General features: G+C 44.2%; 1 protein-coding gene across 2 annotated transcripts in view; it reads left to right on the forward strand.

Annotated features, from left to right (window-relative positions):
• Nucleotides 1–23,362, forward strand: part of KCNQ3 (potassium voltage-gated channel subfamily Q member 3) — a 260,710-nt gene that overhangs the window by 894 nt on the left and 236,454 nt on the right. The gene's annotated exons all lie outside the window — the stretch shown is intronic.

The following is a 23,362-nucleotide window of genomic DNA, read 5'->3' on the forward strand; positions in this document are numbered from 1 at the left end:
GAGGATACATGGAGAGCTCTGAAAAACAGGGAGAAAGGTGCTGAATGGAATTGGCTTTGTCTTGGGGCTGGTAACTAGGGTATTCGTAGAGAGCCTGGATTCAGGGAGACTGGCCCTGTAGAAGAGAATCTAAAGTCATCCAGCCAGTGCACATGTGAGTTAACATAATTTTAAAGGCTAAAAACCCTGAAAGGGGTGTGGGAGTTTCTCATAGAAGATGCATATTATGCCACTGTTTTGCTTTATCATTGTTGGCATAATGCTCATTGGAACTTGTTCTGAACAAGGAGAAAATTACCAAGATCTCATTATGGGCTAAAAATATGCCTTTAATTTTTTTTTTTTGCTATCATCAAGATTTCTAAAATGAGAGGCTGTTTTATTTAAAAGGCTTTCTCTTGTCTTTGTACAAATACATTCTCTTGAATATACATATTGAAAACTATTTTATTAAAGCTGGTGAAACGAGATGGAACAAGGACTAATTATGATAGATTTTAAGGATCAAAGTGCTTAAAGGGACACTGTCAGTGTAAATCTAGCCCAAAATGTTAAATGTGGTTATAAACAAGCTTTTAAAAAACCAAAGTCCCAATAGAAATGTTTGCACATTTTAAAAAAATCCATTAAAACAGTAGTTTTAAAAACAAGTAAACATCCACCTGCAGTGTATGAAATCCAGCCATAGTATCACTAAGGGCTTGAAAGTGAAACTGATTTCACTTGTCCAAAATGAGAGAACTGCAAAAAGGACAGCATAAAGACTGACCCGCATGCTGGATTTCTAAAATTCTTGCATTTTAAAATAATGTAAGATGTTATTAGTATCATAGACAAATACATTTGTTTGCAACATATGATTTTTAAGTTGACAGTGTCCCACTAAAATCAATGTTTTAGAATGTTGCATGGATGCGGTTGCAAAGCAGTGTGGATATGGGATATCACTGGTTTTAAAAAATGCTGTAAAGCATAGTGTACAAAATGTCTATGCAGGAAGCCTGAGGAGTTATTGCTGGAGTTGGTTGTTTCATCAGAGACAAGTAAAGTCCTCAGGTCTGTGTAGATTGTGGATCCGTGGCCTGAGCCAGCCAACTCTTAGCATACAAATAGTGTTTACTCACATGAGTAGAGCCATTGAGCTTAAGGCTCTGATCCTGCCATTGGACAAGTCTCCCACTGTAGTTCATGGGAGTTTTGATTAAGTTAGGAGTGCAAAATCAGGTTCACTATTGAGATGAGTTTTTGTGTAGTGGTATAATACTGATTTACTCCTAAACCTCCCCTCCCACTCATTTAACTTAGATTGTTCTTTTCATGATGTACGTCATATGAAACAGGACATTGTTTTTCCATTTTGCTTTGTTTAAAGTATCAAGGTTGAACTACTTGAAAAACTAAGCTCTAGATAATGTGGCGTTTTTCCAGTTCAGTAGGGCAGCTGGTTCGAACTGGGTATGTGACTTAGGAAAGCTTATGACAACGGATAGAGAATGCATTAGGTATATATTAGCTTTGGGAAGACCTCTTTGATGCAGGTTACAATCTGTATCTCTTGCTCTGTATTTTATAATTGATTAATTTGTTGTTTTCTGATTTTAAGACGAGACTTTTGAGAGAAGAGACTTGAGAAGTCCATGTGCAGCCTTCTCTCACTTCCATCTTCTTCTAGGCCAGGGGTTCTCAAACTTCATTGCACCACGACCCCCTTCTGACAACAAAAATTACTACACGACCCCGGGAGGGTGGACTGAAGCCTGAGCCCCAGGGCTTCAGCCCCATGCAGGCGGCCTGTAACCTGAGCCCCACCACCCAGAGCTGAAGCCCTCAGGATTCAGCTTTGGCCCCGGGTGGCAGGGCTTGAGCTTCGGCTTCAGCCCCAGGCCCCAGCAAGTCTAATGCCAGTCCTGGCAACCCCATTAAAAAGGGGTCGTGACCCACTTTGGTTCTAGGCAATCCTATATGATTGGAATGAACTTCCAAAATCTATTTGTCTATGCTCCACTCTGCCTCATTTATACCACTCTTTAAAATCCTATTTTCACAGCATTGTAACTGTACTCGGTTTTGTAGGTATTCAAAAATCAAACAAAATCTCAGAACCCCTTCTCCTACAAGAATTCTCTCCCCCGTAAAATTAACCCATGTACTAGCCATCACACTGATCACTTTGTATATCATATTATTTTCTTCCACCCATCATTTGCTCTTTGTTTCTTTGTACATTGGAAGCTTTTGGGAGCAGGAATGTGTCTTATGTATTTGAAAAGCATCTAGCATCTTTTGAGCCTGTGATACACACTTATTATGTATTACTTGTGCAAACAGTTCCTATATTGGAAGAAGTATCCAAAATAACTTGTTAGGTGCTCAGACACCATGGGGATGAGCTCCATATAAGAATAGCATCTACCAGTTACCAGACACACATGATGGGCCAAATGCTGATATGACTACAGTCCCTTCCGTGAATAATGGGTGCTCAACATTTCTCAGGATCTGGTTTGTTCATTTCAATGGGAATTTTACATGAGCACTTTCTGTGAGGTGGAAACTCAGCACCTTTCAGGCCTGGGACCTGATTACCCATTGACATTGACCTGAATGGGAACAGGATCAGTCCCCAAGTTAACTAAAGAAGACTTCTAGGGTCTCTTATTTCTAAAGTAAATAAAATAGCTTTTTATAGTTTCATGGCCTCGCATTTGTCACAAGTTACTCAAGTTGTTTTGTTGAGCACCTTTTTATGGCCCAATTTGTAGCCCACAGGGCTAGCTTGCCTTTACTATATCACTGCCTTGCCTTCATTATATTTAACTGCTTTTATTATATTCAGCTGTAATGCATGAAACCTACAGGCCTGTATCCTGTAAGATATTAGTGAAGCATAAATTAGCATAAGTGTGATTAAGTAGGCTGTAACCCTTGGCATAGATTAACGGTTACCTTTAGATTTTGGGAACTAAGAGCTTGCTCAGTGGTAGGAGGTAGAATGTTCCTGTAAGTGAGACTGCAAGGAACATGGGACGTAATAACTGCAAATCTGCTTAAGCAGGAGCAGACAGGTATGATCATGAGCTGAAATGGTAGTCACACATATCAATGTACTAAACTATAGAAGAAGGACACCTCAGCATTAGTAGGATGAGGAAATACAAATAAGAAAAAGAGGAAACCCCCTACGGAATATACATTATATATAGTGGTGTCAGCGTAACATATTATCAAAGTTGCATTCCAGCCTGTGGGCGGTAGGAGAGAGAGATGTAGCCCTCGGGAGGTGCCAGAATGATGACCACTGGTGATGTGGCGGAAGGTAATGGTGATGAGGAAGATAATGGCTAACCTTTCCGGTTGTCTTGCAAGGGATGGTGCTAGTATACGGATGGAAAGATGTACATTCTGAAGTCGCTCTATTTACCTAACTGAGTTAGAGTGTTTGTGACTGTGCTAAATGTATTAATAAACTATTTGTGACTATAGAAGAGTTCCTATAGTGTGAGTGTTGCAGCTGTCCACATCGGGGTCCCCAGTTATATAATAATTTGAATAATACTGGGCCTGATCTTGGGACAAGGACCTGACAACCCTCAAAGTGATAACTGGGGATTCTTAAGTAATCAGTATAATTAATACATAATTGATAGATCAGGCTACAAATCCTATGCTCATTGACTTCAGTGGGAATTGGATTGGGCCCTTACTTAGGAACCCAAACACATTAAGGGCAAAACCCTTTCTGTGCTGTACGAACCCTACAGGGGCCTGGTGGGTGTAGAGTGGGGTTAGTGGTGAAGGTGATCCCAGGAAAGGGTGTTATGCTCAGGAGCGCCTAAGGGGAATGGGCTCTGTTCCACATCTTGCTGCTCCTTTAAAAAGAGGCAGAGTGCTCTTCCATCTGGAGCCTGCTGCTGAAAGCAGTGTATGTGTAATGGGAGGGGGCATGACCATGTTCCCAACACAGCAAAGCACACTCTTGAGACTTGGCACATTTGGTGGATGCCCTGGCTGCTCCCCAGCCTACCACCCACGGGAGTGCTTTGTCTGGATCCTGCCCACTCATCCCCCATCTCTTTCAGTGCTCCAGAATCTGGCCCTATTATATTAACGTTCAGTATGGACCTAACCTTGTGTGACGCTGAGTGCAATTGAATTCTGTGGGCATTCAACACTTACTTATTATTTAATTATTTGTATTACCGTATCTTCTTGGAGCCCTAGTCATGCCTAGAACCACACTGTGCAAGGCGCTGTACAAACACAGAACCAAAAAAATTTACAATCTATGTAGCATGTCATAGGATCAGACCCTACAAAAGCAAAACTCAAAAAATTAAAGAAATGAAAGATTGTTCGGAAATCTGTTAGTGACTTGCAGAGCTTTGCTCCTCTCACAGAAAGAGGAGGACGCCTCAGACTGAGCCTCGCCAGAGACACAAATAGCTGTTTACGTTTTATTCGGGGTGTGTGGGTGGGTGATAGGATCCAAAACATTTCAACGAGTGCCTATTTGTTGTGATTTTTATCATTAAAAAAAACTATGTATTTTAATGAAATGTTACTGCTCGGTCAGTAAAGTGGACTAGAGCCTTTGGGTAGCCTCACAATCCAAAAAATGATTAAAAATTAAAAAGGAAATTGCAATATGTGCAAATCTATTGCCCAAGAACAACTTAAAGGCCTGGTGCTTGCTTACTACTGGAAATAGCTCTGATAAAGCCTGAGCTAAAGTCCAATGCAATCAATAGAAAGACTCACATTACCTTCAAGGGGTCCTGGAGCAGGTCCGTAATGTTTATTACAGTTCTAGTTCTAATGAATTTGGTCAATGAAACTTCCCAAGGCAGTAAACACTGCACCTGACAGCGTTTGCAGGCTCAGGTATTAATTTGGGTGAGGGGCATATTTCTTGATGTGGAACATTGGTTTGCGGTCTTCACAGGGAACAGTGAGTCACAGAAACAGATGTTATTACATGTGTGTGTTTTCTTGTGAATCTCCTCTCTTGTTCTGCACATGTGCATGTGTGTGCACTCACACTTACACTGAGTAGAGTGGAGAACTGACTCCATCTTTCCTTCTGAAACTATGTAGTGTCTTCTCAGTGTCTATCAGAACTCGAGTCCAGAACTAGCATCTGACAAGTTCCTCAGTGACCTAGACCAAGCTTTCTCAAACCTCCTCACAGTGTGTCTATATCTTAATAATACAGCTCGTTGGAAAAGGAGGTTTTTTTTTTCCACATGGAAAATTTAAGCTTGTCAGTGATAAATAGAAACCTGAAGATTCTTGTCTGAAAACTTTCAATTCAAAATCCCAAAAGGTACAATTCTACACTGCCTCATGGGAGTTGTAATTCAGATGATTGATTGCCCTCATTCTCCTCTATGGGCCAGACTACATCTCCCTTGATGCACCGTGGTCTTCCCTCTTGCTGAACATCATCGGAGTCCCTGGCCCTGGTGTCTCATGAGAGATGTAGTCTGGCTGAGGAATCCATCCCAGAGAGGAGAAAGGAGGTATGAATCACATAAACTATAACTCCCATGGGGCAGTGCAGGGTCATTTCCAAATTGTAATTTTTTGGTAGTTGGGGTGAGGTGTGTGTGGGTATTAGTACATATAGGTGTGTGTGCATATATATGTGTACATAAGAACAGCCATACTGGGTCAGATCAAAGGTCCATCTAGTCCAGTGTCCTGTCTTCTCACAGTGGCTGATGCCAGATGCTTCAGAAGGAATGAAAAATGGAAATTTATTGAGTGATCCATCCCATGTCATCAAGTCCCAGTTTCTGGCAGTCAGAGGTTTAGGGACACCCAGAGCATGAGGTTGCATCCCTGACCATCTGCGCTAATAGCCGTTGATGGACCTATCCTCCATGAATGTATCTAATTCTTTTTTGAACTGAGTTATATTTTTGGCCTTCACCACATCATCTGGCAAGGAGTTCCACAGGCTGACTGTGTGTTGTGTGAAGAAGTACTTCCTTTTTTTGGTTCTAAACCTTCTGCCTATTAATTTAATAGGATGACCCCTGGTTCTTCTGTTACGTGAAGGGGTACATAACACTTCCCTAGTCACTTTCTCCTCACCAGTCATGATTTTATAGCCCTCTCTCATATCCTCCCTTAGTCGTCTCTTTTCCAAGCTGAACAGTCCCAGTCTTTTAATCTCTCCTCATATGGAAGCTGTTCCGTACCCCTCATCATTTACATTGCCCTTCTCTGTACTTTTTCCAATTATAGTATTTCTTGAGATGGGGAGACTAGAACTGCATGCAGTGTTCAAGGTGTGGGCATACCATGGATTTGCATTGTAGCATTATGATATCTTCTGTCTTATTATTTATTCCTTTCCTGATGGTTCCCAACTTTCTAGCTTTTTTGATGGCTGCTGCACACTGAGCGGATGTTTTCAGAGAACGATCCACAATGACTCCAAGATCTCTTTTTTGAGCGGTAGCTGCTAATTTAGGTATGTACAGTTGGGGTTATGTTTTCGAATGTGCACTACTTTGCACTTATGAACACTGAAGTACATCTGCCATTTTGTCACCCAGTTTGGTAAGATCTCTTTGTAACTCTTTGCAGTCAGCTTTGGACTTCATTATCTTGAGTAATTTTGTATTATCTGCAAACTTTGCCACCTCAATATTTATCCCCTTTTCAAGATCATTTATGAATATGTTGAGCAGCACTGGTCCCAGTACAGATCCTTGATACTGCTATTTACCTTTTCCTACAGTGAGAACTCACCATTTACTCCTACTTTTCGTTTCCTATCTTTTAACCAATTACTGATCCATGAGAGGACCTTCCCTCTTATCCCATGACTGCGTACTTAAGAGCTTTTGGTGAGGGACCTCATCAAAGGCTTCCTGAAAGTTTAAGTGAACTATATCTATATATATTTACACTATCTCTCTCTCTTTATGAAACGTTGAAATTTTCTGCAGAAAGCAGACACTTTTTGCAAACATTTCTTGTTTAGTTGAAAACCCAATTTTCCACTGATATTTGTGGACATTTTTCAACCAACCCTTCAATAGAGAGAGTATCTTCCAGACACCTCCCCTCCTATTTGCAATTTTGTAACATTCCTGTGGGAACTACAGCAATTGCTTACATGGAATATGTCAAGTAGGGAAGTATTTTAGGGTGTGATTATTCAAAAGAGCTCAATGTTGGCCTAATTCTTCTCCCACAGAAGCCAATGGTAAAGCTCCCATCAGCATCAATGGGAGCACAGTTAGGCCGTGCTGAGTATTGTTGAAATAAGCTTCTTTTAATGCCACTTAGCTGTTGGAAACGAAAAGGAGCCAGCATCATGTGACCAGTCAGCCATATCTTTGCAGACCACCAGCAAGTACCTCATCAACCTCTGATCACAGTTCAGTAGTCCCTGTTATAGTGGTCCCATTGAGGTTGTGCTGGTGGCCTATGGATCAGTTGCCTGCCCATGGCTGACTGTGTAATGCAAGTTTGTTAAAACTCTGATCAGCCAGTAGATACTGCTCATCAAAGGGGGGAAACAATCCACTAGTGGAATATGTGCAGCTGCATTTTCAAACAACAGAGGTGTGTGAGGTCCAAGTTATCAATGAGTATAAACTCTGCCATTGAGAAGGAAAGGGTTAAAAATGGGAAAAAATATATTATTCTGAAATTTCTGTCCACAGCTTTGGGTTAATCGTGTACTCAAGGCTCTCACCTAAAAACAAACATTTTTTTTTGTTTTGTTCTTACATTATTAAAACCAATAAACCTAGATAATTGTAATACCCAACAAAACCCCTGCCAAGGTTCCTTCCCCACTCTGAACTCTAGGGTACAGATGTGGGGACCTGCATGAAAGACCCCTTAAGCTTATTCTTACCAGCTTAGGTTAAAAACTTCCTCAAGGTACAAACTTTGCCTTGTCCTTGAACAGTATGCTGCCACCACCAAGAGTTTTAAACAAAGAACAGGGAAAGAACCCACTTGGAGACGTCTTCCCCCAAAATATCCCCCCAAGCCCTACACCCCCTTTCCTGGGGAAGGCTTGATAATAATCCTCACCAATTTGTACAGGTGAACACAGACCCAAACCCTTGGATCTTAAGAATAATGAAAAATCAATCAGGTTCTTAAAAGAAGAATTTTAATTAAAGAAAGGGTAAAAGAATCACCTGTGTAAAATCAGGATGGTAAATACCTTACAGGGTAATCAGATTCAAAACATAGAGAATTCCTCTAGGCAAAACCTTAAGTTACAAAAAGACACAAAAACAGGAATACACATTCTCTCCAGCACAGCTTATTTTACAAGCCATTAAACAAAAGAAAATCTAACGCATTTTCTAGCTAGATTACTTACTAACTTTACAGGTGTTGTAAGTCTTGCATTCCTGATCTGTTCCCGGGAAAAGCATCGCACAGAAAACCCAAACCCTTTGTTCCCCCCCTGCAAATTTGAAAGAATCTTGTCCCCTCATTGGCCATTTTGGGTCAGGTGCCAGCGGGGTTATCTTAGCTTCTTATCCCTTTACAGGTGAAAGGATTTTGCCTCTGGCCAGAAGGGATTTTATAGCACTGTATACAGAATGGTGGTTACCCTTCCCTTTATATTTATGAGAACCCCAAATTAGGGTGCAATGCCTTGTACTCATTTAAATAACTGTTTAATTAGATGCACTGTTGAATATTGTAAAAACCCAGACATTTGCCTTAAAGAAATTACAGATTCTGTATTGCCAACCCAAACCATATATATATAAAGCAAGATTCAGGCCCCCCAAATTATGCATTTTTTAAAAAAAAGTAGGACAGTTTGCGTTCTTTTTATTTGCTTTTAGAGTACACTTGGGTCCCATTTTCAAGTTTTTCTTGGCAACCATGATTGAAACTTACTTAAAAAAGAAAGTTGAGACTCTCAGCTGATCACATGACTCCAAGAGCTGGGGGTTTAAGAAAAATAATACATATTGCGAGAGCTAGCAGGACAGATTTCAAGCTGCATTTGATCTTCAGTAGAAAGCAAAGGATGACTCATCTGAGTAAAGCATTGCAGGATCAGACCTTTAGCGAACAAGTGGCTGATCCTGTACTCCATGAAGTCAATGCTAGTTTTGTCACTGAGTTCTATGGGATTTGTGCCGCAGGGGATGGGTGAGTACATGGAACCTCTCCAAGCAGCGGAACTGGTGTGGTTCTGCTGTGCAAGGGGAGGGGCTGGGTGCAGATGTGCTCAACATGGAGATCAGCTGTTTAGGGGGCAGCCCTGGAGTGGCAGCATACGGGCTGGACAGGCTGAGGTGTGGCTTGAGGTTCTGCAACTGCATGGATCTTCCCATTCTTTCCCCCTGCCACAATAGAGCCTTTGGGTGTTTAGCCATTAGGCTGCAGTAGCCTTCTTGGAGTGGCTTTGTAGCTGCACTGGGGTGGGAGTGGGGGAAGAAACCCTTATTCCTGCTCATTTGCCTAGTGGTTGGCCCAGCTAATCAGCTTGGATTTGCCTCCAAGTGAATCAACACAATTAAAAAGCAGGGTTATTCCATTAGTGAATGTTCTTTACTCATTTATTCTGACAATTTCTAGTCCAGTTTTAATTATTTATGCTAATACTTTATGATGTACCAATAAATATTCTGTAGTATACTTTGTAAAAATAATGAAGTCTCAATAATTGGAGACCTCACCACATACTTCTGCTAATACATCTCTGCTGAGACTTGGGGAGATAGCTAGAGTTTTGTGTGTGGATTAATAAGGTTCAACTGTATTCTGGCAGCTGTAAGCAGGCATGTTATGGTTCAGTCTTTGGCTATAGAAAACTGGTATGTCATTGACATGAATGAGAAAAAAAAGCAGAGCCCTAGGAGGACTCATAGTAATAAGACTATCAGTAAAATTTACAAAAGTGCCTAGGTCCCATTTTCAAAAAGGCTCTTAAGCACTTAGCAGCCTCACGCACGTAGGCACATTTGAAAAATTTACCCTCCCACTAATGTAAATAAAGTTTTATTGACTGTAGCCACACTATTATGTGCTATGTAAGCTGTGACCTGCAGCCTTCTGATCAGATGGTGCGGTGACGGGGTATACAAACCCCACGCTGAGCCTGAAGGGGTTAAAAGGCAATACTGGGCCCAGGTAGCTCCACACCTCTGGATCTTCCGAGCATGTTCTGACTGGTGGAGCGGCTCAGCCTGGGCAGAGGGTGGTGGACAGGTTGCTGGAGAGAGGGAGCTGGACAGGAGCTGAGAGGGGACCACAGAGCAAGCAAAGCCCACAGAAAGAGCCTTCTCCGACCACCACCCTCTTTTGGAACCAGCAGTTACTGCAGGGCCCTGTTCATATGGACTCTTTTTTGTTGATGAGTGATGGTTGGACAGAGGTGCCATGCCCCAAGCTGAAGGCACCTATAGGTAGGAAATGGCAGTGGACTTAGGCTTGCTGTAGGGAGGACCCTGCTGGTGTTGCTTCACACAGGGCCCTGGGCTGGGACCTGGTGGAGATAGCGGGCCTGCATCACCCTATCTCAGCCCCTTAAGGGCCAAGGCCCAGATGTGGGTGGAAAGCTGAAGATTCCCAGCCTAAGGTCAGGAACAGGTGCTTCTACTGCCCTGACAGAGATGCAAAGGGCCAGGAGTAGGGTGCACTAATCACAAGACTGCTTGGTCCCCGAATCCTATCACAGATGGGTAAAGGGTTTCTTCAGGTATGTTGGCAACAAGAAGAAAGCCAAGGAAAGTGTGGGCCCCTTACTGAATGAGGGAGGCAACCTAGTGACAGAGGATGTGGAAAAAGCTAATGTACTCAATGCTTTTTTTGCCTCTGTCTTCACGAACAAGGTCAGCTCCCAGACTACCGCACTGGGCAGCACAGCATGGGGAGGAGGTGGCCAGCCCTCTGTGAAGAAAGAAGTGGTTCGGGACTATTTAGAAAAGCTGCATGTGCACAAGTCCATGGGGCCGGATGCGTTGCATCCGAGAGTGCTAAAGGAATTGGCGGATGTGATTGCAGAGCCATTGGCCATTATCTTTGAAAACTCATGGCGATCGGGGGAAGTCCCGGAAGACTGGAAAAAGGCTAATGTAGTGCCCATCTTTAAAAAAGGGAAGAAGGAGGATCCTGGGAACTACAGGCCAGTCAGCCTCACCTCCGTCCCCAGAAAAATCATGGAGCATGTCCTCAAGGAATCAATTCTGAAGCACTTAGACGAGAGGAAAGTGATCAGGAACAGTCAGCATGGATTCACCAAGGGAAAGTCATGCCTGACTAATCTAATTGCCTTCTATGATGAGATTACTGGTTCTGTGGATGAACGGAAAGCAGTGGACGTGATATTCCTTGACTTTAGCAAAGCTTTTGACACGGTCTCCCACAGTATTCTTGTCAGCTAGTTAAAGAAGTATGGGCTGGATGAATGCACTATAAGGTGGGTAGAAAGTTGGCTAGATTGTCGGGCTCAATGGGTAGTGATCAATGGCTCCATGTCTAGTTGGCAGCCGGTGTCAAGTGGAGTGCCCCAGGGGTCGGTCCTGGGGCCGGTTTTGTTCAATATCTTCATAAATGATCTGGAGGATGGTGTGGATTGCACTCTCAGCAAATTTGCGGATGATACTAAACTAGGAGGAGTGGTAGATACGCTGGAGGGCAGGGATAGGATACAGAGGGACCTAGACAAATTGGAGGATTGGGCCAAAAGAAATCTGATGAGGTTCAACAAGGACAAGTGCAGAGTCCTGCACTTAGGACGGAAGAATCCAATGCACTGCTACAGACTAGGGACCGAATGGCTAGGCAGCAGTTCTGCAGAGAAGGACCTAGGGGTGACAGTGGACGAGAAGCTGGATATGAGTCAACAGTGTGCCCTTGTTGCCAAGAAGGCCAATGGCATTTTGGGATGTATAAGTAGGGGCATTGCCAGCAGATTGAGGGACGTGATCGTTCCCCTCTATTGGACATTGGTGAGGCCTCATCTGGAGTACTGTGTCCAGTTTTGGGCCCCACACTACAAGAAGGATGTGGATAAATTGGAGAGAGTCCAGCGAAGGGCAACAAAAATGATTAGGGGAGTGGAACACATGACTTATGAGGAGAGGCCGAGGGAACTGGGATTGTTTAGTCTACGGAAGAGAAGAACGAGGGGGGATTTGATAGCTGCTTTTAACTACCTGAAAGGTGGATCCAAAGAGGATGGATCTAGACTATTCCAAGTGGTAGCTGGTGACAGAACAAGGAGTGATGGTCTCAAGTTGCAGTGGGGGAGATTTAGGTTGGATATTAGGAAAAACTTTTTCACTAGGAGGGTGGTGAAACACTGGAATGCGTTACCTAGGGAGGTGGTGGAATCCCCTTCCTTAGACGTTTTTAAGGCTTGACAAAGCCCTGGCTGGGATGATTTAGTTGGGGATTCGTCCTGCTCTGGGCAGGGGGTTGGACTAGATGACCTCCAGAGGTCCCTTCCAACTCTGATATTCTATGATTCTATGATTAATGACATCAGCCACTTACTTCAATCAGAGTCATAGGCATTGCCTTGGAGGGAATAAATGAAGACCTGGAATACTAAAAATTGCAAATAGAACAGAGTTTTTGGTAGAAAGAGTACATCTCCCGGTACTAGGTATCCCTAAGGAATGAGTTACTACCCCATAGTACAGCACAGCAAACTACCCCATGTACTGCACCACAGTTTAGGGTTTAGATAACAGCCTGTATCCTGGGATTGCATTCTAGGATCCATTGGTGAGACTTGAGCTATGGTGAAGAGTTACTACCTTTATAATTGCTGGTAACTGGATCACGAGGCTCCACCCCTGCCCCACCTCTTCCCTCAAGGACCCACCCCATCCTGCCTCTTCCCCCAGGCTATGCCCCTTCTCCACCTCTTCTCCCTAAGGTTCCACCCCTGACACTAGCTCCTCACCCTTGTCACCTGCTAGATTGTCTCAAGGAGCCTGCCTGCAAGTAGGAGACGGCCCCGGCTGAGCAGGAGCTGGTGCGGGTTAATGACCTGGCACCTCCCCCCACCCTGTGGTAACTGGACTTTTGGTTCAGGTGCCATTTAGGGTTGCCAGATCCCCTTTTCAACCGGACTTTCCTGTCAAAAACCAGGCACTTGGCAACCCTAAATGGGACCTGGACACAGAAGCCAAAATACTGACTGGCCATAATTGGCCATTATCTTTGAAAACATGTGGCGAATGGGGGAAGTCCCAGATGACTGGAAAAAGGCTAATGTAGTGCCAATCTTTAAAAAAGGGAAGAAGGAGGATCGTGGGAACTACAGGCCAGTTAGCCTCACCTCAGTCCCCGGAAAAAAATCATGGAGCAGGTCCTCAAAGAATCAATCCTGAAGCACTTACATGAGAGGAAAGTGATCAGGAACAGTCAGCATGGATTCACCAAGGGAAGGTCATGCCTGACTAATCTAATCGCCTTCTATGATGAGATTACTGGTTCTGTGGATGAAGGGAAAGCAGTGGCTGTATTGTTTCTTGACTTTAGCAAAGCTTTTGACACGGTCTCCCACAGTATTCTTGTCAGCAAGTTAAAGAAGTATGGGCTGGATGAATGCACTATAAGGTGGGTAGAAAGTTGGCTAGATTGTCGGGCTCAACGGGTAGTGATCAATGGCTCCATGTCTAGTTGGCAGCCGGTGTCAAATGGAGTGCCCCAGGGGTCGGTCCTGGGGCCGGTTTTGTTCAATATCTTCATAAATGATCTGGAGGATGGTGTGGATTGCACTCTCAGCAAATTTGCGGATGATACTAAACTGGGAGGAGTGGTAGATACGCTGGAGGGCAGGGATAGGATACAGAGGGACCTAGACAAATTGGAGGATTGGGCCAAAAGAAACCTGATGAGGTTCAATAAGGATAAGTGCAGGGTCCTGCACTTAGGACGGAAGAACCCAATGCACCGCTACAGACTAGGGACCGAATGGCTAGGCAGCAGTTCTGCGGAAAAGGACCTAGGGGTTACAGTGGACGAGAAGCTGGATATGAGTCAGCAGTGTGCCCTTGTTGCCAAGAAGGCCAATGGCATTTTGGGATGTATAAGTAGGGGCATTGCCAGCAGATTGAGGGACGTGATCGTTCCCCTCTATTGGACATTGGTGAGGCCTCATCTGGAGTACTGTGTCCAGTTTTGGGCCCCACACTACAAGAAGGATGTGGATAAATTGGAGAGAGTCCAGCGAAGGGCAACAAAAATGATTAGGGGAGTGGAACACATGACTTATGAGGAGAGGCTGAGGGAACTGGGATTGTTTAGTCTGCAGAAGAGAAGAATGAGGGGGGATTTGATAGCTGCTTTCAGCTACCTGAGAGGTGGTTCCAAAGAGGATGGTTCTTGACTATTCTCAGTGGTAGAAGAGGACAGGACAAGGAGTAATGGTCTCAAGTTGCAGTGGGGGAGTTTTAGGTTGGATATTAGGAAAAACTTTTTCACTAGGAGGGTGGTGAAACACTGGAATACGTTACCTAGGGAGGTGGTAGAATCTCGTTCCTTAGAAGTTTTTAAGGTCAGGCTTGACAAAGCCCTGGCTGGGATGATTTAATTGGGGATTGGTCCTGCTTTGAGCAGGGGGGTGGACTAGATGACCTCCAGAGGTCCCTTCCAACCCTGATATTCTATGATTCTATGACTGTCCAGTAAAACCCAGACAAGTGGTAACCCTAATGGTGAAATGAGCATCAAGATTTTGTTGTGCTACTCAGACTATCATTGGATTCTTCTGGTTTGTAATGAGACCTGAATTTTCATGGGTGCAGCAGCTTTGGTTAGGTGGGTGTGGGGTGCTTTCATACCCTGCATATGTATGTTTTCTCTGTAAGTGAACCTACAGAGTGTTTACAGATGGATCTGTGAATTCTAGCATAATATTAAAACCAAATTGAACACAAAAATAGAGAGTTAGAGGCGGTTTATTATAGTCTGGTTTCACTTTTTACTAATAGTTGAATTTTTAAAAAAATCACTGATCTATCTATATACACACATACCCCTATTGTGTGTGTGTGTGTATTGCTGAAGCCAAATTCTGCGCTGGGATGGAGGTGCAAAGCTCCCATAAAGGCCATTTGGTGTCATATACATATCTGTGGACAATTTGGCCTTCAGTAATTTTGAATCTAATTTAGCAGCCATAAGGATTTGTTTTTAATCAGAGGGTTGAGTGTTTGGAAAAATTCTTTGTGTCCTGGCCTGAAGTGAAATAGGTCAGGGTCTTCGAGATATAGCTGCACTGCTGGAGATGGTCAGATACTATAATGATATGCTTTGTAGAAACACTTATAAATAAATAATAGTGTTTATTCTTTTAGTTAACATGCTATATATACTGTTTTGCATCGCACTTGACAGAGATTATGAAGGCATGGAGTCATTGGTACTTCAATTGCTTCTGACACATACAGTATTAAAAGGGATAACGTAAATACAAATAGCTTTATACGGAATATGGTCCAAGAACCACTAAATATGTGCTGGCTTCCGTCTCATTTTAAAATGATCTTTCGGAGGCTTATCCATTTGTGCCTGGGAAAAATATTTTTAGGCTCAAATTGACCTGCTTTCACAATGGCTACCTTTGAAGGAACATTTGGACTGGGTGTGCTTGTGAGTTACCTTCTCTGGCCTAATCCCACTTATGCATGTGCTTAATTTTAAGCATGTCAGTAGTTCCGTCAAAATCGGTGTAAACAGAGCAACTAATTGGGTTCAATGTAGTTTGAATCCAATAGCAAAAGAATTTTAATCCAAACGTTGACAGAATATTGTAGCACCTTTTTGGCCTGAGCAGTTCGCCAATATTTAGTGCATAAGAATATAAGAATGGCCATACTAGGTGCATACCAATAGTCCATCGAGTCAATATCGTGTCTTCTGACAGTGGACACTGCCAGAAGCTTCTAATAGAATGAACAGAACAGGGCCATTTTCAGTGATTCATCCCCTGTCATCCAGTCCCAGCTTCTGTCAGTCAGAGGCTTAGGGACATTCGGAGCATGCATGACCGGCTCTAGGCACCAGCAAAGCAAGCACAATTCCAGGGGCGGCACAATCCGGCCACCCCTTTTTTTTTTTTTTTTTTGCTTGGGGCTGCAAAAAACCTAGAGCTGGCCCTGAGAGCATGGGCTTGCATCCCTGACCATCTTGGCTAATAGCCACTGATGGGCCTGTCCTTTAGGAACTTATCAAAGTCTTTTTCAAACCCAGTTATACTTTTGGCTTCACAACATCCCATGGCAACAAGTTTCACAGGTTGACTGTGTGTTGTTTAGAAACCCTTAGGTCTATCATTCCAGTGAGCCCTTTGCCAAAGAAGATCGGTGTCTCTGATATAGGCGTCAACTCAGTGGGTGCTCCAGGGCTGGAGCACCCATGGAGAAAAATAGTGGGTGCTCAGCACCCGCCGGCAGCCCTGCGGATCAGTGCCTCCCATTCCCCCCAGCATCTCCTGTGCGCCATGGATCAGCTGTTCCGCGGTGTGCAGGAGGCACTGGGGAGGAGCGAGGGTGGGGTGAGATCGGGGGAGGGGCTGGAAATAGGCAGAGTAAGGTTGGGGCCTTGGGGGAAAATATGGAGTGGGGGCAGGGCCTGGGATGGAGCCAGGGGGAGCACCCCCGGCACATTAGAAAGTCGGCACCTATGTTCTCTGATATCTTTCAGAGTCATTCTCACACCTTTCTCTCTGGCTTTCTTCAAGAGCTTGTCTACAATTATAATTGTACAGTTATATGGGTATAGTTAAATTGCTGTTGTTATAACTTCCTGTGTGGACATTCTCTTCTGGAATAAGAGTGGCATTTTTGTGTAGTTTAAGTTCCTTCTAAAGCAACATAAATTGAACTGGAAAAGGCATACAAACTGGAATAAGTGTTCACACAGGGACTGGTAACACTGCAGTGGGTTAAAATCACACCTTAGCTTACACACACATAGCTTTCCTGTGTAGACAAGCCTCAGCACACATGGCCTGCACACCAATATCCTAGCCCCTGTGTTTACAACCAGGGAAGTCCCCATTAATCTACTTTGGTTAGCTCTGCTCAGGTCTTGCCATGCCGCTTAGTGCCTCAGGTGGCAAGTTCCATTGTCTGCAGCTTTTGCACTACAAAAATGGGCTTCATTGCTCCTTCTTTATTTGAGCATAAGCTTAAATAAATTGGTTAGTCTCTAAGGTGCTACAAGTCCTCCTTTTCTTTTTGCGGATTCAGACTAACACGGCTACTACTCTGAAACCTGTCATTGCTCCTTCTGTTGAGCCTGAAATAGGTTGGCTGGGATCCACTGGCTTCAATGCGGTCTGTTATTGTCTTTGGTTCTAAGACTCCTGGTGGCAGCTATTGGCAACTTTCAGCAAAACAGTAATGTTAATGCTGAGTGTTTGCGTGGCTTTCAAAATTAGGAATATGCAGTTATTTGTCTATATGTGTCAGTGGCTATTTGCACAGTTATTGGAATGATGCATGCAACCGAATAATTTATGCATGCAGATTAGCACACAATTGCAAATACATTTTTGCCTGTGAAACTTCATTACCTTTTTTTTCTTTGAAAATCAGGCCTTTTACAGTTTTGGAACTGTGTTTAAAAGATTAACCTTTTTTTTTTTAATGCTGGAAGGGACCATTGTGGTCAAATCACTGGCAAAAAAGACCTCACCCAATAATTTCTGCAAATGTAGTGGTTGTGCTGATAATATTCCTTCTTGTCAGGGTCATAAAAGTGTTTAAGTAAGTGGAGAATAATAATGTGCCAAATGCTGAAATGGTGTTTGTTCATTCCAAGAGTTACTTCTCTCAGTCTTTCTTTCTTTGAATGTCTTTTACTGACCCTACTTGCCTGAAACATGAAAAGTGCTCATCCCTAGTACAAGGGCACATCTTCCATCTGAAAGTCTTTTTCTGAGAGCATAGCTGTGTGAAAGGAGGACAGGGAGTGGGGATGAAGGAGTTTACAAACTAGGTATGGCCAAAGACATCAAAATGCAGACAGAGGAAAATGGAGGTTTCTTAATTGGTTCAGTGCATGGGTATGAAAGGGAATTTCCCAGGTGATGAAAAGAAGCCTAACTCTGCTATGGTGAGTCTAGTGCTGGGGTTCTTAGGACAATTTTTTGGTGGCCTCAGAGTGCAGCCACCAACTCTTGCTGGCAGCTGCTTTCACATTTTTTCCTAAAATACTTAATTAGCTTTAGGAAAAACAAATAAATATGGACATGTACACGTCCAAATCATTGTAATGTATTTATTGCTAGCTAGTAAGTCTGCTGTGAAAAGTTATATTAACAAACATACAAGTGTGACCGGGGTCCTAGTGCGGGCCAGCTATAGTCACTCAATTAGGGTGAACTGCAAAGAATGGGGCAGCCAAACCCCAAAACGCTGGTGGTTATTCCAATACTTAGATTTACCAAGCCAACATAAAACAGCTTCTTTATTACCTTACTGGTTACTCAGAAGTCCAAACAACACAGTTCCCTTAAAGTGATCCAGCCTCAGGCTTCCATCCAGGTACCCACGTCAAATATTGTGAAAATTTCTGTAAATCTTATTTCATCATATAAAAGAAAAGGTTCTACCAATCCCAAAGGACCGGACACATTATCTCCCAAGTTAATGAATGTTTCAGATCTTACCCAAAGACACGCCACAGCCAATTCTTATTAACTAAACTAAAATTTATTAAAAAACAAAAGAGAGAGAGCATGGTTAAAATATCAATATACATACAGACATGAGTTCAATTCATTGAGGTGCAGATTCATAGCAGAGATGATGAGCTTCGTAGTTGCAAAGAGTTCCTTGAGAATTCAGTTCATTGGTAATAGTCCAATGTCCAAATCCCATATTCAGGGCATACCAGCATAACTGGGACCTCAGTCTTGTGACTCAGACTTCCCCTGATGAAGTCTAAGCAGATCTGAGATGCCTGAATCAGGAGCCAAGGATCTTTTATACAATTTCATGCTTTCTGACAAGTTGGAATTCCTCAGGGAACAATAGGTAATTAGGATGACTTTGAAGGAGGTCCATCACCGGTACTTAGCTATAAGGTACTTAGCTCCACCATTCACAGTAAATTTCAAAGAGAGATGAATACTGAGATATCCTGTGTTTACAATTCATTTACATGATAGGATGTTCTTTTGACCTCTGAATTATCAGAATACAGCATAGACAGGGACTGTTGATTACATTGTCCACCCTACTCATACATACGCCTCTACCCCGATATAATGCGGCCCAATATAACATGGATTCAGATATAACACAGTAAAGCAGCGCTCTGGGGGGGCGGGGCTGTGCGCTCCGGCGGATCAGTGCGGCAGCGTGTCTGGCTCTGACACGCTGCTCTGAGCAGCATGTTAAGGGTGCCGGGCCGGGGCCGAGGGGTTGGATAAGGGGCAGAAGGGGACAGGGAGCGGGGCGGGGGTTGGATGGTTCAGAGGTTCTGGGGGCAGGGCGGTCAGGGGACGGTGAATGGGGGCGTTGGATAGGGTGTGGGAGTCCTGGGGGGCCTTTCAGGGGGCGGGTGTGTGGATAGGGGTGGGGGCAGTCAGGGGACAGGGAGCAGGGGGGTTGGGTAGGGGGTGGGGTCCTGGGGGTGATTAGGGACAGGGGGGTCCTCCGGAGGGGGCGGTCAGGGGACAAGGAGCAGGGGGGCTTAGATAGGGGGTGGTTAGGGGTGGGGGGTCTCTGGAAGAGGTAGTCAGGGGACAAGGAGCGGGGGGGGTTGGATGGGTCGGGGATTCTGAGGCGTCAGACAGGGGGCAGGAAGTGACTATTAATAACAGAAATGCTCAAGGCCAAAGCAAGGTCAATATAACACGGTTTCACCTATAACGCGGTAAGATTGTTTGGCTCCCGAGGACCGCGTTATATCGGGGTAGAGGTGTATGTAAATACACAAAAACACGAACATTATCTCCCCACGTGTCTTTTGAGGGTTATTTTTTTTTGCAGGATGTTTAACCCTTTCTAGCCATGCGTCACAACAGGTATCACTTTTCATAGCAGACTTACTCAGCCCACGCATGCCTGGGGACAGTTTAAGCCCTGGATGGGGGTTGGGGAGGCAGCGGGGACAGGGATGATGGGAGTGAGGCAGGGAGGCAGGAGGGGGCTGGAGCCTGAAGCCCCACAGCCAGAGTCCGAAGGCCCATGGCCTGGGGTTGGAGCCTGGAACCATGCAGCCAGAGTCTGGGGCCTGCTGCTGTGCAGCCGGAGCCTGGGGCTGGAGCCCGAAGCCCCACAGCCAGAGCCTGCTGCCCCACCACCCCATGGTTGAAGCCCAAAGCTGGAGCGCCACTGCCCCTGGGAAGGTGGGGAACCCACCGGCTGCTTGCTCCTCCAGGTGTCTCCAGATTGGGGCAGGGCCCAATATTAGGATATAGATATTCAGGCCCGCCTGTAAAGACCTATACTTTAAGTAGGTATATGTTTATCATTTAGCTAGTGTCATCAATATAAAGGGAAGGGTAAACACCTTTAAAATCACTCCTGGCCAGAGGAAAAACCCTTTCACCTGTAAAGGGTTAAGAAGCTAAAGATAACCTCACTGGCACCTGAACAAATTGACCAATGAGGAGACGAGATACTTTCAAAAGCTGGAGGAGGGGGAAAACAAAGGCTCTCTCTGTCTGTGTGATGTTTTTGCCGGGGACAGAAAAGGAATGGAGTCTTAGAACTTAGTAAGTAATCTAGTTAGATATGCGTTAGATTCTGTTTTCTTTAAATGGCTGAGAAAATAAGCTGTGCTGAATGGAATGTAGATTCCTGTTTTTGTGTCTTTTTGTAACTTAAGGTTTTGCCTAGAGGGATTCTCTATGTTTTGAATCTGATTACCCTGTAAGGTATTTACCATCCTGATTTTACAGAAGTGATTCTTTTTACTGTTTCTTCTATTAAAATTCTTCTTTTAAGAATCTGATTGTTTTTTCATTGTTCTTAAGATTCAAGGGTTTGGGTCTGTGTTCACCTATGCAAATTGGTGAGGATTTTTTATCAAACCTTCCCCATGAAAGGGGGTGGAGGATTTTGGGGGGAAAGACACTTCCAAACGGGCTCTTTCCCAATTATATACCTGTTAGACGTTTGGTGGTGACAGCAATACAGTCCAAGGGCAAAAGGTAAAATAGTTTGTACCTTGGGGAAGTTTTAACCTAAGCTGGTAAAAGTAAGCTTAGGAGGTTTTCATGCAGGTCCCCACATCTGTACAGAGTGGGGAAGGAACCTTGACATGGTGGCAGAGCGGTGGGATTAACTTCAAATCATTTTGAGATCAATTTGAGATTTTTGACCCAGAAGCACAGATTTGAAAAGGAAATTTTTTTTTTCTTTTGGGCTGCTGGAAAGCAGGTTTTCAGCTGAAAGCAGTTAGAGTTTTTTTTGTCTCTGCTTGAGGGCCAGAGCAGAGACAAAAGGGAATTGTCTTTTGTGAGCTGGAGTTTTCTCTACCTAAAGGCAGGGTAGTTAACCTCCTGCAGGGAAATTCATAAGTCTTCACAGACCTGAAGAAGTTTTTTTTTTTTTTTTTTTTTTTACCTAAGAGCAACTAGAGGGGTTTTCTGCCTATTTGCCTGGAGACAAAGGTGTTAGGGTTTTTTTTTGTTTTTGGTTTTTTTTTGGTTAGGATTTTTCTGTAGGCTGACAAGCACTATCAGATAATATAGGTATCATATTACAGCACAGCAAAATTTTACAAGCCAAGTTTTTTGTTTGTTTGTTTTATTTCTAACTGTCAGGTGTAAAATTAGTTAAAAACAGAGAGGCACAGATGACAGAAACCAAGACACAACACAAATTGGAGTTAGCCAGACTGGAGGCAGCGAAAGAGGCAGAAAAAGCCCTAGAAGCTGCCCACAGAAGAGAAATGGAGGCAAAGGACAAAGAAATGGAGGCAGCAAAAGAGGCAGAAAAAAAACCAAGAGGCTGCCCACAGGAGAGCTATGGAGGCAGAAAAAAACCAAGAGGCTGCCCACAGGAGAGCTGTGGAGGCTAGGACCAAAGAACTGGAGGAGAAGGAAAAAGAGAGAAAGCATGTGGAGGAGGAAAAGGAAAAAGAGAGAAAGCATGCACTGGAGATGGAGAAGGCAAAGGCTCAGCAGAATGGGATGATTTAATTGGGGATTGGTCCTGCTTTGAGCAGGGGGTTGGATTAGATGACCTCCTGAGGTCCCTTCCAACCCTGATATTCTATGATTCTATGATTCTAATATACCAATAAACCCTAGCAATCCTTCTCCAGGTACCACTTCCCATCCCAGAAAGTTCCCCACCTACAAGGCAGGTGATGATACCGAGGCCTTCTTAGAAAACTTCGAAAGGGCCTGCCTTGGGTACAGCATCTCTACAGACCAGTACATGGTAGAGCTGAGGCCGCAGCTCAGTGGACCCTTAGCTGAGGTGGTGGCTGAAATGCCTAAGGAACACATGAACAGTTATGAACTTTTTAAAACCCAGGTGAAAGTCAGAATGGGGCTAACACCCGAGCATTCCCGTTGGCGGTTCAGAGCCCTAAGGTGGAAACCAGACATGTCATTTACCCGACACGCCTACCACATTGTGAAACATTGGGTTGCCTGGATATCAGGAGCAAGTGTTAAATCTCCAGAAGATTTGCCCTTCCTATGCAAATGGAGCAGTTCTTAGAGGGTGTTCCTGAGGAAATAGAAAGATACATCCTAGATGGGAAGCCCAAAACTATAATCGAGGTGGGAGAGATTGGAGCCAAAAGGGTGGAGGTGGCAGAGAAGAAGAAAACTGGTCGCAGTGGGAGCAGATACCAGAAGGGACAACCTCAGACCACACCCTAGTACTGGGGGCAGCCCAAGGCCCCACCTACCCCCCAAGTAACCCTCCAGCCACCTTATTGTCCCGCCACACCATTCTCCAGCAACCCACCTCGCCCCAGTGACCCATCAGCTGGATGATGTTTTAAATATAATGAGCTGGGGCATGTAAGGGCCAACTGCCTGAAGAACCCCAACAGATTACAGTTCCTTGCACTGGAATCACACCAGAGGTCCTCAGGCCCAGATATCTCCCAGATACCCTTGGAGCGGAGGGAAACTGTGAGTGTGGGCGGGAAGAAGATCACCGCATGGAGGGACACCGGAGCACAAGTGTCAGCTATCCATGCTTCCTTAGTGGATCCCAATTTAATCAACCCAGAGATCCAAGTGATGATTCAACCCTTCAAGTCCAACTCTTTCAATTTGCCTACAGCCAAGTTGCCTGTCCATTACTAGGGCTGGTCAGGAACGTGGACTTCTGCAGTCTATGATGATTATCCCATCCCCATGCTGTTGGGGGAAGACTTGGCCAATCGTGTGAAGCTAGCCAAGAGGGTGGGAATGGTC

The sequence above is a fragment of the Natator depressus genome, chromosome 2 (assembly GCF_965152275.1).
Source record: "Natator depressus isolate rNatDep1 chromosome 2, rNatDep2.hap1, whole genome shotgun sequence".
NCBI classification, from domain to species: Eukaryota; Metazoa; Chordata; order Testudines; family Cheloniidae; genus Natator; species Natator depressus.